The sequence below is a fragment of the Oreochromis niloticus genome, linkage group LG2, assembly GCF_001858045.2.
Source record: "Oreochromis niloticus isolate F11D_XX linkage group LG2, O_niloticus_UMD_NMBU, whole genome shotgun sequence".
NCBI classification, from domain to species: domain Eukaryota; kingdom Metazoa; phylum Chordata; class Actinopteri; order Cichliformes; family Cichlidae; genus Oreochromis; species Oreochromis niloticus.
This window is the reverse complement of record NC_031966.2, coordinates 29,753,273-29,771,384: the sequence shown is the minus strand read 5'-3', so window position 1 is coordinate 29,771,384 and position 18,112 is coordinate 29,753,273. Positions and strand designations below refer to the sequence as shown.

At 42.6% G+C, this 18,112-nt stretch overlaps 1 long non-coding RNA gene across 1 annotated transcript; it reads left to right on the top strand.

Annotated features, from left to right (window-relative positions):
- LOC112842029 (uncharacterized) lies at nucleotides 1-6,695 on the top strand. The gene is made up of 3 exons (XR_003213602.1): nucleotides 1-4,263; nucleotides 6,109-6,211; nucleotides 6,331-6,695. It is a non-coding gene; the product is annotated as an uncharacterized LOC112842029 (long non-coding RNA).
- The last annotated feature ends 11,417 nt before the right edge of the window (nucleotides 6,696-18,112 follow it).

Genomic DNA, 18,112 nt, shown 5'->3' with positions numbered 1-18,112 from the left:
CCTTGTAAAATCAAGTTAAAACTGAGGGTTATCTTCCAATTTACGCATAGTGTAAAAATTCCAGCAAGAGTTTGAGCTGTAACTTGAGAAAGCAAGAAGTCAGTTTAGACTTCAGAAAAAGAATTGTTGATGCTCTCCAAGCAGGAGATGCATGTACAAAGTTATCACAGTGAGTGTCAAGAACTGGAGTGAGAAGCCACACAGTACAGAACAAACCTGAGGTAGGAAGTGAACGATTTCAAAGACTGTGGAACAAAAGCTAGTGAGAGATATATCTAAAGACTCCAGAACAAGTGCCAAGGCACTAGTGAATGACTTAGCCAAGCTGGGAACTGTCTCAAAGAAGACAATTATTAGAAGCGTGCATACCAATGCACTGAGAGGTTGCACACCAATAAAAATTTTAACTTCTGCAGAAGAGACACTTTCAAGCCAGACTGAAGCATGATAAGGACAACCTGGAGAATGATTATGGATACTGGAATCGTGTCCTCTGGTCAGATGAGACAAAACTACAGCTTTTTGGCCACAGAGTTGCTGCTTATGTTTGGAAAAAGAAGGGAGAGATGTACAACCCAAAAACACCATCCCCACAGTGGAACACGGTGGTGAGAGTATTATGCTGTGGGGACGCTTCTGTCCATCTGGAACTGGAAATCTCAACAAGGTGGAAGGAATCATGACGAAGAAGAATTTGCGTGAAGATTTTTAAAGAAAAACTCAAGCAGGCAGTAGAAAAACTGGTTGATCTCAGTGCTGCAAAAAATTTTAAAACTGGTAAGTAGCTATTGGAAAGGGCATAAGCTCTCTGAGAACCCATCAGAATTCTTAAGTTAAGGCTTGCTTTGTGTATTGTCCTTGCATTATTTTGTTCATATTTATTTGGTTACTCATTCTTGTCTCTTATTCTAGTACCAGGAGTACTTGCTTCCATGTGATGTGCTTCACCTTCATCTAATTGTCTTCTCTGTGTATATAAGTTTTTTTCCCCCATGTCCTCTGTGAGATCATCTAATCTTTCCATGTACTTGCCCCTGTTTTGTCTCCTGGTTTTGCTTGCCAAATGAAACTGATCAACCATGTCCCTTTCCATGTGCTTTTACTTCATACAAATTGCAAACTCTAACCTAGTCTCTAGAATCGTGCATTTGAGTGCATCCTGCTTGTCATCACTGGCTGAAAATTAGTTGACAGCTACTTCCCTTGTGCTACATAATCAAAATGGTGATCATGCAGCATATGGAGCACTGCATATTTGGAAACAATTAGCACTCCATACTGAACCATCATGAATCTCATATTGTTCTAGGAGTGCAATGACAAATGTCTGCTACAATTATGATTAGTCATGGCATATGGCTAAATACACACAAGGGCCATTTAATGCGTATCTTCTTGAAGACTCTCCCAAGGCAAGGATAAAATAAACCAGTAAATCTAGAATGAGAAAAAAGACGATCCCATACGTCCCTTAGAGTTATGACTCTTGGTCTCGATCAAAGTACAAAAAGATACTTTTCCGACCCCCCGTAATTTCTGTGCAGTCCCTCATTGTGCCTCTCTGTTTTCTTTTTAAATACAAATATATTTTTAAAGGGTCTGTCTTGGAGCACTCTTCTGCTTGCTGTGATGTTGAAGCTGATTTTGATTTTTTTTTTTTTGTCTTTGCTTGCTCATTCTTTTATTCATCCTCTGAGCCAGCTCCTTTTCTGGTGGTGGATTGTGAAACAACAAGAATGTTTTTTATCTTCGTGCGGTCTCACCCGCAACATTTGTTTCCAATTTGACAGATTTTGGAACAGAAATTCTTGGGAGAGAAACTGATGGTTGCATGATGGTTCAAAAATAAGCTCTTTGCAAAAATCCTCCACCTATTCCTCAAATCTCTCCCCCCCACCCACACCCCTCCCATCAGCGCTCTAAGGCTCTCTCCACTTTACTTCCTGCAGCCCTTCTCCGCTTTCCTCTATTGGTTTAAGTCCAAACAAAGTCACCTCATCGTGTATTGTGGGAGAGATTGTAAAGTTTTCATTGAGTCCATGTGGAAGTGATTTGGCTGTAATCTTCAGTAATTGTGACTGTAACACAGAAACAGGCTGGAACAGATTGGCCTCATATTTTTTCTTCAGGGTCACTATGGGCTTATCTCAATATTTAGCGACTTGCCTGATTGAGTTATCATATCACATTTGCTGTTAAGAGCTGAGTGATGTCAACAAACGTAACTAGAGAGCGCAAGATGTTGCTTTAAATCACAGAGAGGAAGGTTCCTGTTTGAAGAAAGCACACACATCAATGTCAGCGTGACCCGCGGAGACCCGACTTTTTAAAATGCATGACATTTAAGAGCGTTGGTGGAGATGTGAAACAGAAATGCTGTTAAAAAAGGCACCATTACAGCGTGACCTATCCTAGATCTGAACCCAGTTTCCCCCGACCCATGTCACACACACACGGAGAGAAGTCAAGAGCACTCTGCTCAGTTGCTGCTGAGGTGCAAATGGTTTGCCTCTATGCATCATTGACCCAACGTTGCTCCTTCACCTCCTCTCACTCGTCTGCCTGCTTCTTCTTGACTCTGTCCATCAGTGCTCCACCTCATTCACCCCTCTCTCTTCATATGCACTTTTTGTCTCCTGTGCCCTCTTCCTCCTCTTCTCCCCATCATTTGTCTCTTTGTCCTCTGTTCGTGGTACTTTTTTCTTTTTGCCATTTTTCCAACTCATGAATTGTTTTCTCTCTGCTCCCTCATCTCAACGGCTCTCAGTCACACGTCCTGATGAATGAGTAATCTTGTTTCATTGTCCTCAGCCATGCCTTGCCCGTGTTCGATAATGGCTCATTTGATTCTTTCCCACTAGCGTTTGGTGGATGGCAGAGACTGGGAGCTTGGAGTCGTGCAGTTATCATAAAGACCATGTCAACTGTGAAGCCACAAAGCCTGCGAGTGATTAAAACCCTTCAACTCAGGGTTACTTCATCACAATCATTAGTCTTTTCTCGTCCTACCTTCTGGCTGTAAAACCCACACAGCCTAACCCTCCCCGTCCGTTAATAATATTCACTCAGCTTCTGATACATTAGCCAGTGAATGATAGGGCAAAGCCCTGGCCTAATTGCTTTTCTTCTTGTAAAGTCTCAATTCATTTTTGCTGAGATGTGTGCCTATAGTGTGCACACGTATGAGCCAACACACACGCACGCACAACCTGAAGCGCATACTTTCACACACTTGCACTTACACACAACCCCACCTTCCCACTGCTGTTTTATGATGGATGGGGCTGAGGATGCACAGGGGAAGGGGTGGGGGGATAGACTGTAAGGCTGCGTGTACATGTGTGTGTGTCTCTGTGCACGAACAAGTGTGTGTGTTGGTTGGAAAGAAAGAAAAAAGGAGAGGGAAAGAGAGAGAGAAGCTGAGCTGAGGAGCTCTGATTAACGACACAGAGAAGGGGTCCCAGAGGAGTTGGGGGAAGAGCAAAACTATCTGGGGCCAGCTGAGAGAGAGAGAGAGTGTGTGTGTGTGAGAGAAAGATAGAGAGAGAGGGCACAAAAAACAGGTAGAAAATGGGGCGGGTGGGGGGTTGAAGATGTTTTCTTTTCATGCCTTTCATTACAAGAGACTCACAAACACATGAAACTCTGCATATCCGTCATGATCATCTGCAAACCGGAGTATCAGCTTTATCCACTTTAGCCCCGCTGTTACCCAGTGCGTTCCTCCTCTTCTACCTACTAGATTCGACACCCACCCATCAGATTAAATCTTCTCACTTTACCTTACTTAGGATCCTGCAACCCAGCGCCTCAGGCTTCTGTCCACACAGCTGTCAGAAGGAGAAACAGGGTGTGTGTTGCCAGAATACAGGCCATCACCTCTCTCTGATTGCACATGAGAGTAGAGGTAATGGGAGTGTAATAGCACCTTAAGTACCCTGCTCTCACTGACACTGGCTGTATAGCATTACCCCTTGGTCTGACTGTGCGGCAAAGTGTATGTGTGCGTGTGTTTGGTTGAGGGGGGGTGTATGCATTGGCATATGCACAAGTTTTTCTTCTGTCAATCCATTTGTCTGCTGTGGATATGTGTGTGTGTGTGTGTGCGTGTCTGCTAACACAAGTCTGATCCAGGTTTGAGTGTGCTGTGTTTTCCCTGAGGGTCGTCTGAGCCGTAGCGATCAAAGAGAGAGATGGAGGTTAACTGACCAGACCCGAGAAGCTCCACAGAAGGACCGGAGGGACTCCTCTCTGTTAGCCCAGGTACCGATCATCTGACACATAAACACACACAATCAGTGGAGCGGTGAGTGTACAAGGGGGCAGTTTGAGCGATCCGGGGGGATTTTAAAAAAATCTGTAAGGCCCAAACTAACTTTGTCACTTCACTCACGCAGCCGTACCCTTTCACACAGTATCCATTACCTCAGATACGTTTACTACAAAACATCAAATAGCTTTATCCCAACTCCTACCTCAGTTCTTTCACAGAGAGATGCCTTACACTGATATGGAAGTCCTGTAAAGTGAGTATAAGGTATATAGCAGCGCTCCCTGGAGAAAAACTCAACGACTAGTCTTGTACTAAAAAGTTAGACTGTATTCCCGAGTAGCTCAAAGTGACGACTTGTGCTGAAGGACTAGGGAGTGGCGCACTTCTGGTGGAAGTTAAGCTGGAAGTTGTGTTCTCGAAAAAAGAAAGAGGGAGAAAAAGAACAATCGCGTTCGTGTGCGCGAACGTGTGCAACCGTGCAAACGCGGGTGCGCAAACGTGGGTTGGGTGTGGGCGTGTGCGCGTGTGTGTGCGTTTGTGTTTGTTTAAAAATGAATGAGAGATAACCATCACAGGCAGCTGCCGCAGTGAGGAGAGACGACTAGCACCAGCTATGCGGCAGAGAAGTTTCTGTGGAAATAACATCGACTACTTGTTGATTCCACGGCTGCTTACATGTCTCGTACATTTTTATCGCAAGAAGGCAAATCCTTTAATTGCTCGCAGCACTACAGTTTAATGCTCTGCTCTTCACAATTTAAAGTCCTGCGTTTTCAAAGAATTCTGATAAAAGTGCAGAAGTGCTTGCAGCAAAATGCAATTGAGTATTAAAAATAAAGCACTCATTAAAGTCTTTTTCACACTGAAGTGATACACTACTGAATTCCACATTGCAATGAACTGTAGTAACAGTATTGGTCTGTGTAGTCAACACTGTTTATTCCGCTGTCCCACGCCACAAAAATGATCAATAAGACAATAATGAGCCAAACTGTTGGACTGGGTGGCGTTTTTTCTTTATTGTGACGAATACAGACATTTGTTTGATTTAATTCTGCTGATTTTTTAAAATTTATTTTTTTACATATGCGTATGCAGTTGGCATATACAATCAAATGATGGGAAAAAAAGCTACACAGAATTCAAGCCCAAGGAGCCTGCACGTCATCACAGGAGCCACAGGAGATAACTTTTGCAACTGTGAAGGTGGCTACAGTCAGACAGAGATTACACTAATTTATTTTACATAGAACAAAAACCAGGAGAAAACTTTTACTGTCTGAAAAAGAACATGAGGTGAAGAATCCAGGCTAAGAACAGACCTTTATGAATAAAGGTCAAAGATTTTTGGTCACAGTAACAGAGGATCTGCTTGGCACAAATGAAAGGTGATTTTTCTGGATAAGAACCTTTATCCATATCCAAATATGTCAAAGAAGAAGCCACCTCAACACAAAAGATCAAAGATGCCTTATCCAAAGATGAAAATAGTCTTCAACAAATGCACTGTTTAACTCCATTTTAGACAACTCGTGCAAACGCTACAGTGGCCATGTTTGCTTTATAAGAAAATATATTAGTCAGCTGTATGACAGTAAAAATTAATATCTTAACTCTTAGAAAGAAAGAAATTTGCTTTGAAAACCATAGGCAAAGCAGAGAAGTTATGATGGAAAGTATTGAGAGACAGATTAAAGTCTTTTCATGGAAAAAGAAAAAGAAAAATATTAAATAATGCCAACAATAACAATGTGGTTTGCTTGAAACTAATTCAGACGTACTATAATGTATTTTCCAACAACACTCAGAGCCAAAAATGTACCTATTTTGTGCAGCCACATTCAAAGATGGGACTTTGTGCGGCTTGTTATGGGTGATGTGAAGAAGTCTCTTTCTCCGTGTCTGCAATTTACGAAGTTGCAGACACACACACACAAAGTAAGTTGTAAAAAATAAGAATGAGAGAGAAATACTATGCTTGCTTTTACTTTCATGCCTCCTCATACCCTGTCAATTGCTCTGTAACGTGAGAACGGATGTGGGCTCGTCTGTTTCAGAAAGTTGTTCAAATTGCTGGATCTGGCACCACCTGCAGAAGCTGATGAACAGAGACCCGCCGAGGCTTTTAACTTGTAAATTTTAACATTTTCAAATAGATTGTTAGCCTCAATGTAATGCTTTTATGACAATATGTAAAAGTGCATTTAAAAGTGTACTGCAACTTGAAATGTCTATATTCAGAAAAACAAAGAAAAAATACCAAATTAATTTGCCCATTATATATAAATAAAATTACTTTTCTGGCACTGCTGTGGCATAACCTGAATATTGCTGTCTCGTGCAGATTGCATATTAGCTGTATTTCCTGTATGTGAGGAATGGTCGACTGTCCTTTTCCTGGAATAAACAAAGTATATCCTTATCTTTCAAGTTAAACATGACCCTAATGGTGGCATTGGAAGCCAGGTTGTTTGAGTAGGTGATGGTAGTGTGTGTGAGAATTCCTGTGTGTATATGTGTACAAAGAGGGGGGGCGGGGGGCACAGGATCCCGCTGCTGGGTAACATCTCTGTCAGGACGGCTTTGCTCCATCACCACCCCGCTTCCACGCACACACACACGCACCCTCCATCAGCACCCGCTCAGGGCTCATCAGTCGCAGTGGCGCACATGTGGCCGGAGTATTCCAAACAAAGGTTTATAAAGAGCTCAACTAAGACTGGCCGATGTGACAGTCAGAGTACTAATGACGCCTGGAGACCGCTAAATACGCCACTGACAGACCAACAGCCTGCATGCCATACACACACACACACATATCACACACAAGTTTTCATTTTGGCATGCAGCAACAAACTTTTGCAATCACTATGGCAGGATGGAACACATGCTCACTGTGGCAAATACACAAATTCCACACAAACCCATACAAACACACACACACACACCTTGTGCCCAAGGGCATCTGTCCGCAGCCTAAGAGCTCCCAACTGTTGAGGAGAAACAGCTCAATTAGCTCAGTGAAGGAACTAACGAAACACATCTATCTGTGCACACACACACACACACCATCCACCCACCCACACACACACACACACACTCGGAATCGCATTGATCCTTTCCCAGTCTGTGGCTCTAATTGGTGTGTTGATGATACTGTGAGAGTGTGAGATCCTTCAGGCATCTATAGAATGACTTCCAGCTCTTTATTTCTCATTTAAAGTTAAAAATACACCCACGAACCCTTCCAGCTACATGCTGCAAACTATATTCTCCCAAAAATTCCTTCTGAGAATCTTTTTCTTATTGCTGGGTTTAAATCTAATTTTTCTGGTATGCACTAATGCCATATCTGCGATCACGAAAAAACACACAGTGCAGCCAAAAGAATCCATTCCAATGCCATAAATATCTAATGGCTTGATGACTTTGTTGCTCCCAGTAGATTGAACAGTTGTAAAAACCATCTATCCATTATGTGCATGTCCATTAAAATTACGCACGCAAATGCTCAATGAGCACCTTCGATTCAAATGCACACCACCCACCCCTACCGGCGTGCACACGTACACTGCCACGGCGAGTTATTGAGAGCAAATGGGGTAGAGTTATTTCCATAAAGGGTCTCAGTGGGTCTCAAAGATCTCTATTCCTGCCGACTGGGAGCGATTTAGCACACCACACTCTGGTATATTAGTAACTAAAGACGTCTGGGGACAAATCTGCTCTCTCTAAAACCCTATCCCTCCACTGTGACCTCTAGAGCATTCACAACTGGGACTGGGAGCCACTCTTCATCTTTTACCTTCTCTTTTCTGCTGACTATCAGTGTGTTTCCTCTTTCTTCTTGACTTTTACTTCTTGTTTGGTTTTTTTGGGGGGGGGTTACTATCTTCTTCCCTTTTTGAGTGGAGAGTTTATTTTTTACCATTTTATATATATAATAAAAAAACTATTTCTTTCTCTTTTTGCATTCCACTCATATTCTACCCTGTTTTTCCACATTTCTTCTCTCTCTCTTACATCCATCCCATCTCTCTCTCTCTCTTTTTCTCACTCTCTCTCTCTCCATCTCCCCCTCCCTCCCTCCTTGGCCCCAGGGACGGACTGCTGATAGACTGTGTACACCAGCTGCCCAGGGGCTATTTTTAAGGAGCATTTGTCCTTCTCTTTCCCTCTGGAGACTGACTCAACCCAACAACATCTCGTCCGTGCACATTCACATGTGCACACAAACACACACAGGCATTAACACATGCACTCATTAGCCCATGAGCATGCATGCCCCACACTTTTTTCCTCTCGCACACATCCTCCGTCCAAGGGCATTCTGTAAATGTAGGGGCAGCTTGTAGAGCTGTAGCCTACTGCTTAACTGCACAGGAGCCCAGGCGCTCCCCAGCCAGCCTCAGAGGGCTCATAAAGCTTCCCTCCTCCCAGGGCCTGGCTAATATTCTCCCTTGTTCTAACCCTGCCTTACAATAGTTTGTAAAACAATACTGTAAAACACTGTTGCCGACTATTGCGTCAGGCTGCTTTCATCACTAAACCCACAGCAGCCAATAGAAGCCCTTGAATAATGCATACAGGAAGTCGGAAGATTCAAGTTCCATGGCGCCTGGCGTACTGCAGCTTAACATTGCTGTTGTATGTCTTATTTGACCCTGCTTTCCTATCATTTATGCAAATAAAAAGTGATATTTAAAGCCGAAAAATACAGCAAAAATAGTAGTTGGGTCTGTAGTCACTGGAAGACGGCATGAATAATGTCATCAGTCTGCTTACTCCAAAAACAGTCCTAAAAAATCCCAAAATGATTTCAATTCCCATTTGTAACCTTGGTAATAATTGTAAAGGAATTTGTTAACAAGCTACTAAATCATGTTCAAAGTGTAAAATCTAGGCTGTGAACCTTGCTTTTGTGTTGTGTTCAACCACTCCTGCTCAAAGCGAATGTAAAAGATAAAATGAATCCTCAAACAACTGCTCCAGCAACCTCGTTAAGACATTATTTACTTTCATCGTTAGCCAAAGAAGAGGACACTAAAAATCTGTCAGCAGCCTGAAACGCCTGCTCAAGTGTCTGAGCACTGTTTAATTGTGCCATTTATCAGCCAAAAAAGCCTACACACTCATAAATAAACACAATGCCTGTGCTAAGGAATTATAAAAATGTCACGCCGAGCCCACAAGTGAGGCCAGCGTTGATGCATATTAAGCGATTTAGTCAGTGAAGGAGTGGAGCAAAAAAATATGATGGTTAATTTAAGAGTCATTAAAATTGTATGAATGTGCATTGCGCCTGCTTAGAGTGGGATTTTCTCTGATCGGTAACGAAGAGGGAGAAAGAGCAATACAGGCTGCCACACAATGTGGTGTATAAACCCGCTGATTGACCATGGAAGAGACAAGCAAACCTGAGAGAAGAGGTCCAATCAATGTTTCTGGAAGCAGGGAGATATGCGGGTGGGGGTGGGGGGCATGTGTGGGTGCAAGTATGCGTATTTATGTGTACTTACATGCAAGTGTGCACTGTTTTGCCTGTATATGTTTACAAGCTTGTGTTTCATGCATATTGAAGCGCATGCTTGTGTGCGTGTTTGTGTGTGCGCATGTGTGCAAAGAGATTGTGTGCTTCCCTCATTTGAGGAAAGACAATGTTCTACATTCCACAGGGGAACAGAGTCATTACCGAAGCAGGAACTCAAGCCTGGAGGCCACGGCTCTGCATGTAGTGTGAATAGATCGAGCTAGTTTCTCGCTGAGACGTGCTGTAGAACACTCGCTCCGCCATTACCAGTGCCCCGCAGTTCAAACCTCACTCCCACCTTATTTCAGCTGGGGAAAAAAAATAAAAAGTTGACAAAAACAAACAAGTATCTCACCGTGGCAGCTCTGAGGTGGTTTGATCGTTGCTTTACATGCAAATACTAACTAAATCATTTGCATTTAATGTAAGATGACTGTTTAGTGGACATTATGGAGGTGGCATGCAGATCTAAACAGTCTGATTCACCATGAAGCAGAGCTTCTTTGGCCTGGCCTCTGAGGGATACGTTGGCTCTGAAGCCCTCTGCTGCCCTCTGTTGGCGGCTTAATCTCAATCCTAACCACCATTCATTCACACAGTGTAGGTAAAGATGGACGTATGGCAGCTGCCTGTCAATAAATAACAGGTATGGGAATGACTCTTTGTTCTCACACTCCGCTTTTGTCCGTTTCCCTCCTGACATAAAGCAGACTCGGGGTTAATTTCCCACGTTGCTGATACACTCAGGTCGTTAGCATGCCCCACAGGAAACTATTGTTGCCTCATAATAGACAGTAATCAGAGGTGAGGTCTGATAACGCCTGCTGTCACCTGATGCTCCGTCTGTTTGCTTTTCTCATCCTCTTTCCTTCTCAGTTTCTTATAGCATGAGGAGCAGATGCTGTGTGATGCAGTCTACTCGCACTTACAGATCTATTCTACATGTACATTTCACAGCAATTTGTAGGTTTTTTTCACCCCCTTTTTCTCCTGTACTCTTAGCCACTTAATTAGGCGTGACATATCTGGGTTGCGATAACCCTATAACACAGTATTTTATGCTTCTATACGACGCTGAATCTCTTTTGATAACACAAATACACGCATATGCACACACACAAGAAATGTCTGTTTCTTTCTAAACCTATCAGTGAACTTCTTTTCTTACATTTATCCAACTTTAGGACCTTTTCCTTCTTTGGTCCACATCCCATTATGCATTTTCGAAACTAACTCTAGCACCAGCACCTGGTCCAGGACCTTGCAGTCATAAACATTGTTGTAGACTTTCAGTGCCCTCACAGTATAGGCACAATAGCATTGGTTTGATTGACACCACAGGTGATGTGCAGAAAAAAAATGAATATTTACAGTATTAGTATTAGTCATGGTAAAAATTCCAGTCACATCACATACATACGCTTAAACCACCCTTGATCTATAAACAGACTGAGAATGAAGGGCCTTGATTGGCTGAGAGAATGATTGACAGTTGAACGAGTGGAACCTTTGAATGTGGAACTCAAAGGGAAGATGGGAAGCGTGTTTGTGCAGGTCCCAAGGGGGGAAAAGCCTGGATTTCACACACACACACACACTCACACACACACACACGTGCATGCATGCATGCGCACACACATATACACAAAAATGCACACACATTGTGATCGTGCTCTACTTTGGGCTGTGCTCCACATGAAAGCATAGATGCTTCCTGCTGTTTGAGACGAGCTGTGTGTTGCACTGCAAAAGAACATACAGGTCTGTATATACATGTAGACGGACAGGTCTGCGTGGAGACCAGAGCAGGTGAGATTGTATCCATCTTGTGCTTTGTGGAATATCTCTCTTCCTTTACCTCTCTCTGTGTCTGTTTTTTTCTTTTTTATATTTTTTTATTTATTTTTTTATTCGCCTCTTCCTTCTTCCTTTTCGTCCTCTTCTGCTTCTTTTTTTCTTCCTTTTATTCTTCTCCTTCTTCCTCTCCTCTTCTTTTTCTTCTTCTTCTGCATGTCCCCAGAGAGTAAAGTAAATGAATTTCCTCCTTCTTTCTTCAGATCAAATAGCAAATATCATTTTTTCTGTCAGTTTCTTTTCTTTACTTTTTTTAAAGTGATTTTTTTAAATCTGGAAATTTAAATGAAATACAAGCATACAAACTTCCATGTTTCATTGCAATCATATTTTTCCATGCTCCTGACTCATCACTCCCTAAAAAAAAAAAAAGCAATATAGAAAGAAAATGTATCGTCGTGTTCTACAAATGGCACTCCACAAATGTGGAGGCACTGTGCCCTTGACTATCCCCCTGCTGAAAGTAAGTCTTAGCCAATTAACAACGTCTTCCACTAGGTCTACATGTGCACACGCAAACACACATGTGCGTGCACTCAAACACACCCCAAACCTCGCAGCTCATGGGACTAAACCTCATTAACTGCTCTGAGACAGACACTCTCTCTTTAATCAATCCTTTTCTAAGACTGCGTGCGCACGGAGGAGCGTTGACAATACAACGTGCAAACGCACACTCGCACACAAACACATATATTTGGGAAGGGGGGGGGGGGGGGGGGCTTAGATACATTCACACACTGGTCTCCCAGAGAGAAAAACATGGTCATTTGCCAGGGTGATTCAACTCTAAAACACCCTAATTACATCGACAAAGCCACTTTGTTTTGGTGCTGGATGAAATGTGAATGATTTTGCATATTATTATTATGCCTCTGAAATATTAACCAACCCCAAGGGAGTTTATCTGCTCTTTTAAATATATGCAAATTATTTTATTTTGGTTTGGTTTGTTTCCAATGACTTTTGTGAATTGTGTTTGGATAATTAAATGAGTGCGTGCAGATATAGAATCGCAGGCAGTACCTACATGATATGATGATCCGCCAGATTAGCATACAAATTAGGAATGTTGCACCTCGACTGCTAATCGACTAACTTTTGTTTTCGCTGTAACCTTGACCTATTTGAAACATCCACCCAGTGCTTCGCCAACTGAGAGGGAATGTAAACACTGCTCCCCCGGCTTATGAATTGATAAGGCTCGTATGATATTGTCCTTCATCCCAAACACTCCGCATTTCACGTGTGTCAAGCTCCTTCAATTATGACTTGGCCTCTTATCTCGCTGATTCGCGTAGCTCCGCTGGACTGACGCTGTGCAGGAGATTTACTGCGAGCACTACAGGTACTGTGGCTTTCAAATGACGTATCGGACCTGGAAGAGTTGATGTGCAGAGCGCCAACATTTCAGCTCTGTCTTACCTCACTGATTGCCTTGTGAATCCCTGATGGGTTCCGCTTCGTACATAATCATTTCCCTAACATGGGATAATTTGATTCTATTACTCTAACAACAGCGCAAACAAATTGCCTACGTAATTTATTGTGCCAATAATAGCAAAAACAGATGTGGTAATGGCACTGCAGTTTTCCAACCCCACATTTATATGGACTTAAACCAAACTGCATATAATTGTTAAAATACATTTATGAACACCCACCCAACATTTTCATTGTCCAAACATGTCTAATTATGGTTTGGCAAAAAGGGGGGTGATCTCCAGCCCCCGTTTCTTAATTCTTTTATACTTTTACACAGCTTTCCAAACTCCCCCTAGGTCTTTTTTTCCACAACTTCCCCCATCAGTTCCACGGATTGCTCTCTCCTTGTCCGAGTCGATTCCTGGTTAAAGGTTCAAGAGGCAAAACAACCTCAGATATGCTGTCTTTATTGTATCTCAATCCTCTACAGTAGGCCTTGCCTCTTGCTCTCCTCTGCACGCTCTACCTCTCCTTTCACTGGTGTTCTTTATGCCCTCTAAAGCCCTCTGCTCTGTCCCATTTCTCCCATTGCCTCAGGTCCTTTTTGACACCCCTGGCATGTTAATGGGCCAATCAGAGCCACTGTCCTTGAGAATCTCACTTTGGCTCATTTTCATACACCTCACCACCCCACCTCCCCTCTCAGATTTATAACCTCTGCTGCTTACTGCTCCAGATGTTTTGTTCTGTTTTTTACTCTCTGTAATTGCTAATTCAATCTGGCTGTAAAGGAGCAGATGCTCTCAGGACTCGAGCATACCTGTGTGGGTTTCACTCTGTGTGTGTCTGCGTGCATATGTGTGCGCGAGTGCTTTCCTGCCCGTGTTTAAAGCAACACGATCGACTCTAACACCCCTGACTCATAAACATAACCCCCTCACAATTATGCCGAGCTCACTTATTCTTGCAGGGAAAATAAGACAACAGCGGTTTTAACTTGCACACAATTGCACACTGGCATCAACTTCCATTACACCCTGCATTACTGTCACCCTTAAATCACCACTGCTGAGGTTATGCTGGTTTAGCAGGACTGACAAGTTGGCTTTGGAGGTCTAAACTGCGGTGGGAGCCTTCTCATCAGCCTCCTTGTATTTTTTTTTATCATCTTCCATCCTTTTTCTCACCAGAGAAAGTGGCAATCCACTCCGGTTTAGAGAGAAAAATAAACAGACTGGTTATCCACAGGAATGCGAATGCTACTCTCGTCCCATTAGGAACATCTGCGAGTGTGGCTTGAGATCACAGCGGGTTGTCTGTACGACTTTGAACATGTGACAAGCGGCCTCATTGTTTAAGCATATTCAATACCTACACACTGTGCCAGATACGCTCTGTGCACTTGCATAACATATCAATGCAGGGCACACATATTTACAACACATTTACATGAAAGCAAACACCCACATAAAGCGCACACCCATCATTCCTTGCTCACATACCCACATGTACACACACACACACACACACACATGCACACCACTGTGGACCTGTCATGTGTCATGCAGACAGGGGTCAGATACTGTGTGATGTGTGTGGGGGTTATATCGCTTGGGAAAAAGGACTAAAGATCTTACCGGGGCTGCAAGAGGGCCAACAATAACAGCCTGAAATATAACAGCAGCAAAAGAACCCTCGCAGTGACAGGAGGAAAGCCGGGCCCCAAGCCAAGCGACTCCACAGATCAGAAACTCTTCCACGGGGCACAGAGATGGGCGGGATCACTAATTCATAGCTAATGTGCAAAACAAAGAACATTGTTTTGTAATGACACTGTAAAACAGCAAAAGAAAAAGAGCGCCAAGTGTTTCGGCAGATTGGAAGCACATGTTTGAGAAGGAAGAATAATGGCAGAGCTGTGCGAGTTTTTCTGCGCGCATTCCCAGTTCAAGATGATGCTCTGACCACATTTGTCATGGGAACTTCAGCCATGTAAACACACAGCCTTGACTCCCAGTGGTTGCACCGACTGACACACACACACACATGCAAACACACATTTGAACAGCGCTGAGCACACTCACCCATGTGCAACACACAAGCATTCTCCAGTACCAGAAAAGTCAGAGTGCCCCCTAGTGCTGCTTGCTTTACCATTACCATGTGTTTGTCTTCCCCAGTATTTCATCTCCTACAACTCACAAGTTGTTAGTGACAACTTGGTCTCAGTAGACCAAACTGATGATCAACTGAGGAGCAAGATGATGAATAGGAGACATGATTATAAAATACTAAATATCAAGAAAGGCTTTCCTTTCTTTTTTCTTTCTTTCTTTTTTTTAACATATCCAAAGAAAGAATGTCTACACAGATTCTTGCAAAATATGTTTTTTTCCTTTCTTTTTTGAACTTTTAGTCTCTGCAAAGCTTTCTTTGGCATCACCTCTCAGCCATGAATAATGCTCAAGATTATAGTTTTACAATTAAGTCTTCTGCCAGTACCTTTTCCCTCCCTGTGCTGCACAGCATTGCACTGTTTTCACAACAAAATTCTCAAACACTCACATTCACCCCTTCATACAGGATTCTGATCTTTAAGGACACAGGGCTTTTTCAATCAAAGCTTTGATTGAATACTTTGCCATCCTCAGCACTCGCACACCCGCAAATACACATCGGTTGTTGACAGATAGTGTCTCGAGCAACATCATTTACCACTTAGGCCCCTCCCCGAGGACCGTGCCATTCCTAATGCGAGCCAGATAGTTTGATAGCCCTGGTTTCTGTCGAGAAGTGCACGTCAATCAACAGCTCGTGTCAACGTCACCAAGGCAAAGTGTTTCTGAAAGATCTTTTTACTGAGTGCCTTTCTAGCCATCCCTTTCCCACCACACCCCACCCTACACGCAGTCACACACACACACACAAAAACACACTCAACACACGCACAAACATACACACAGCCATTTCCATCTCAGCAATCACTTCTCCTAGAGTTCTCCTTTTTCGGACGTGTAACAGTAATTGAGGTTTTTCCCTTGGGTGCAGTGCATTCTGGGCCGTTAAGTGCTGTTTCTTGTTTTTTTTTTCTCAAATGGGTTGTATTTTGGCTATTGTGTTGTTTCTTTCTGCTTTCCTATAGAAGTGTAAGCAGTGGGCCATATTTACATGTATCATTAGAGAATAGAAGCCCTGTCGAATGCAGGGCATGCGTAGGTTTATCTTGCCCCGTGGAATATCAATCAATACGACAAAGAGGCTTAACACTTTTTGCAGTGACGCCCAGTCACTGGAGAATCGAGAAAAAAAAGATGTTTCAGATAAAATGACTACTGCCAATCATTTAATTAATCACAAATAAAAACTACACTCTGGAATACATATTCAGGTAACTCATGAGCCAACCGTGTCTATTAAATATAATACACAGTCTTTCAAGGGTGTTCACTTGCTATGCTGACCTCCCTGCACTCCACATGAGGCCTGGCTTGAGTACACTCCGTGACCTTTCTGCACGTTGATGACGTTGTCTGTCCAGAAGAGGGAGTGATTGATCTGGATTGACACAAACAGCCAGTGCCCTGCCTGGCCTGTCACACAGCATCACTGGGTCACTGTAGCATGCCTGAATGCCAGATGAGGAGGGATGGTGAACACATGGGGTGGTGACCCGCTGTCTGTGATGCAGACCATAGTTTGGGGGAAGCTGGAGTTCATCTGGACAAAGAAGAACAACCTTTCCAATAGTGCAGGAAGCTGTGTGAAGTCAAAGCCAAAGAATTTTGCTATGAAATAACAAACTGAGGAAGACGTGTTATAGAAATAGCGACTCTAGACAGTATAACACTGTATTTTGGAGATATGTGATAGCATAAAATATCTAATACTGGACAATATATTCAAAGATCTCTTACATCCAGTTTCATCTTCATGTTTGTTTTTGAGTTTGTTTTTTTAAGGAACTGAAATTGCTTAGTTCTCAGTGCTCTCTAATTGGAAAAAACCCTTTTGTCACTACTATTGCAACACTGGCCTAATGCAGAATAATGCATCTTGTCTCAACTTCCTGTGAACCTTAATGACTATAAGCTGAAAGCACACGTGACATAGAAGAACAAATCTTTATAGCAGGAATGTTAAACTAATTTTACATTGTGGGCCATACACAGCTCGCTTTCAGTCAATGTAAAGAAGTAAACCTATACAGCCTTGTCAGTTCTTATACATGATAAAGAAATGCTGCTGTAGCAACAAGGAAATCTGTTAGCATGATATTTTGGGGTTAAACTGTAAGAAAAAAATGTGTTTTTAAAAAAAGTTCTGGTAGCTCATTGCTCAGACTGCCCTGTAATTATTAAAGGCTTTGTTAATTCACAAAAACATTTGTGTGACTCAGAAAACCCCCCATAAACATTTCTATAGTAGATCGAAACATACTGCTGGCTTCCAGTGCGAACCCTCAGGCTCCTAGTAGATACAGACATGTTATCAATTTGAAAATCAAAGGTGACTTTTTTACCGAGTTATCACATTCAAGATTTTCAGAAAACCTTACCATCGCCTTGACCTTGACCTCAAGATCACCCGGATTCAAATTTGCCGAAGACTTTTAGTAGATGCGCCTATGGTATGAATGTGAAAATCCTAGGTGACATCCTTCTTGAGTTATGGCATTCAGAAAGTTTTCAGAAAACCTGACTTCTGACCTTCACTGGGAGTCAAACTTGTCCGCAAGCTTTATTAGATGCACCTATGGTATGATTTTCTACATCATCTTGTTCTCAAGTTATTGCATTCACAAACTTTGGCGTCCACTCCACTCACCTGGCTGACAACAATACCCTGTCAGGCTTGTTACAGCTGATGGGTAAGAATTGTTATCTAATTGTTTTTCTGTTACTTAATTACTTTGGTGTAGTATGAATGGTGATTATGGGGAAGGTCTTTATTAGTAGAAAAAGCTGTAAAAGTTGTGAAAATACAGTCTAAAAAGTCTAAAATGTATATCTATATATTCTCTTTTTTTTAAA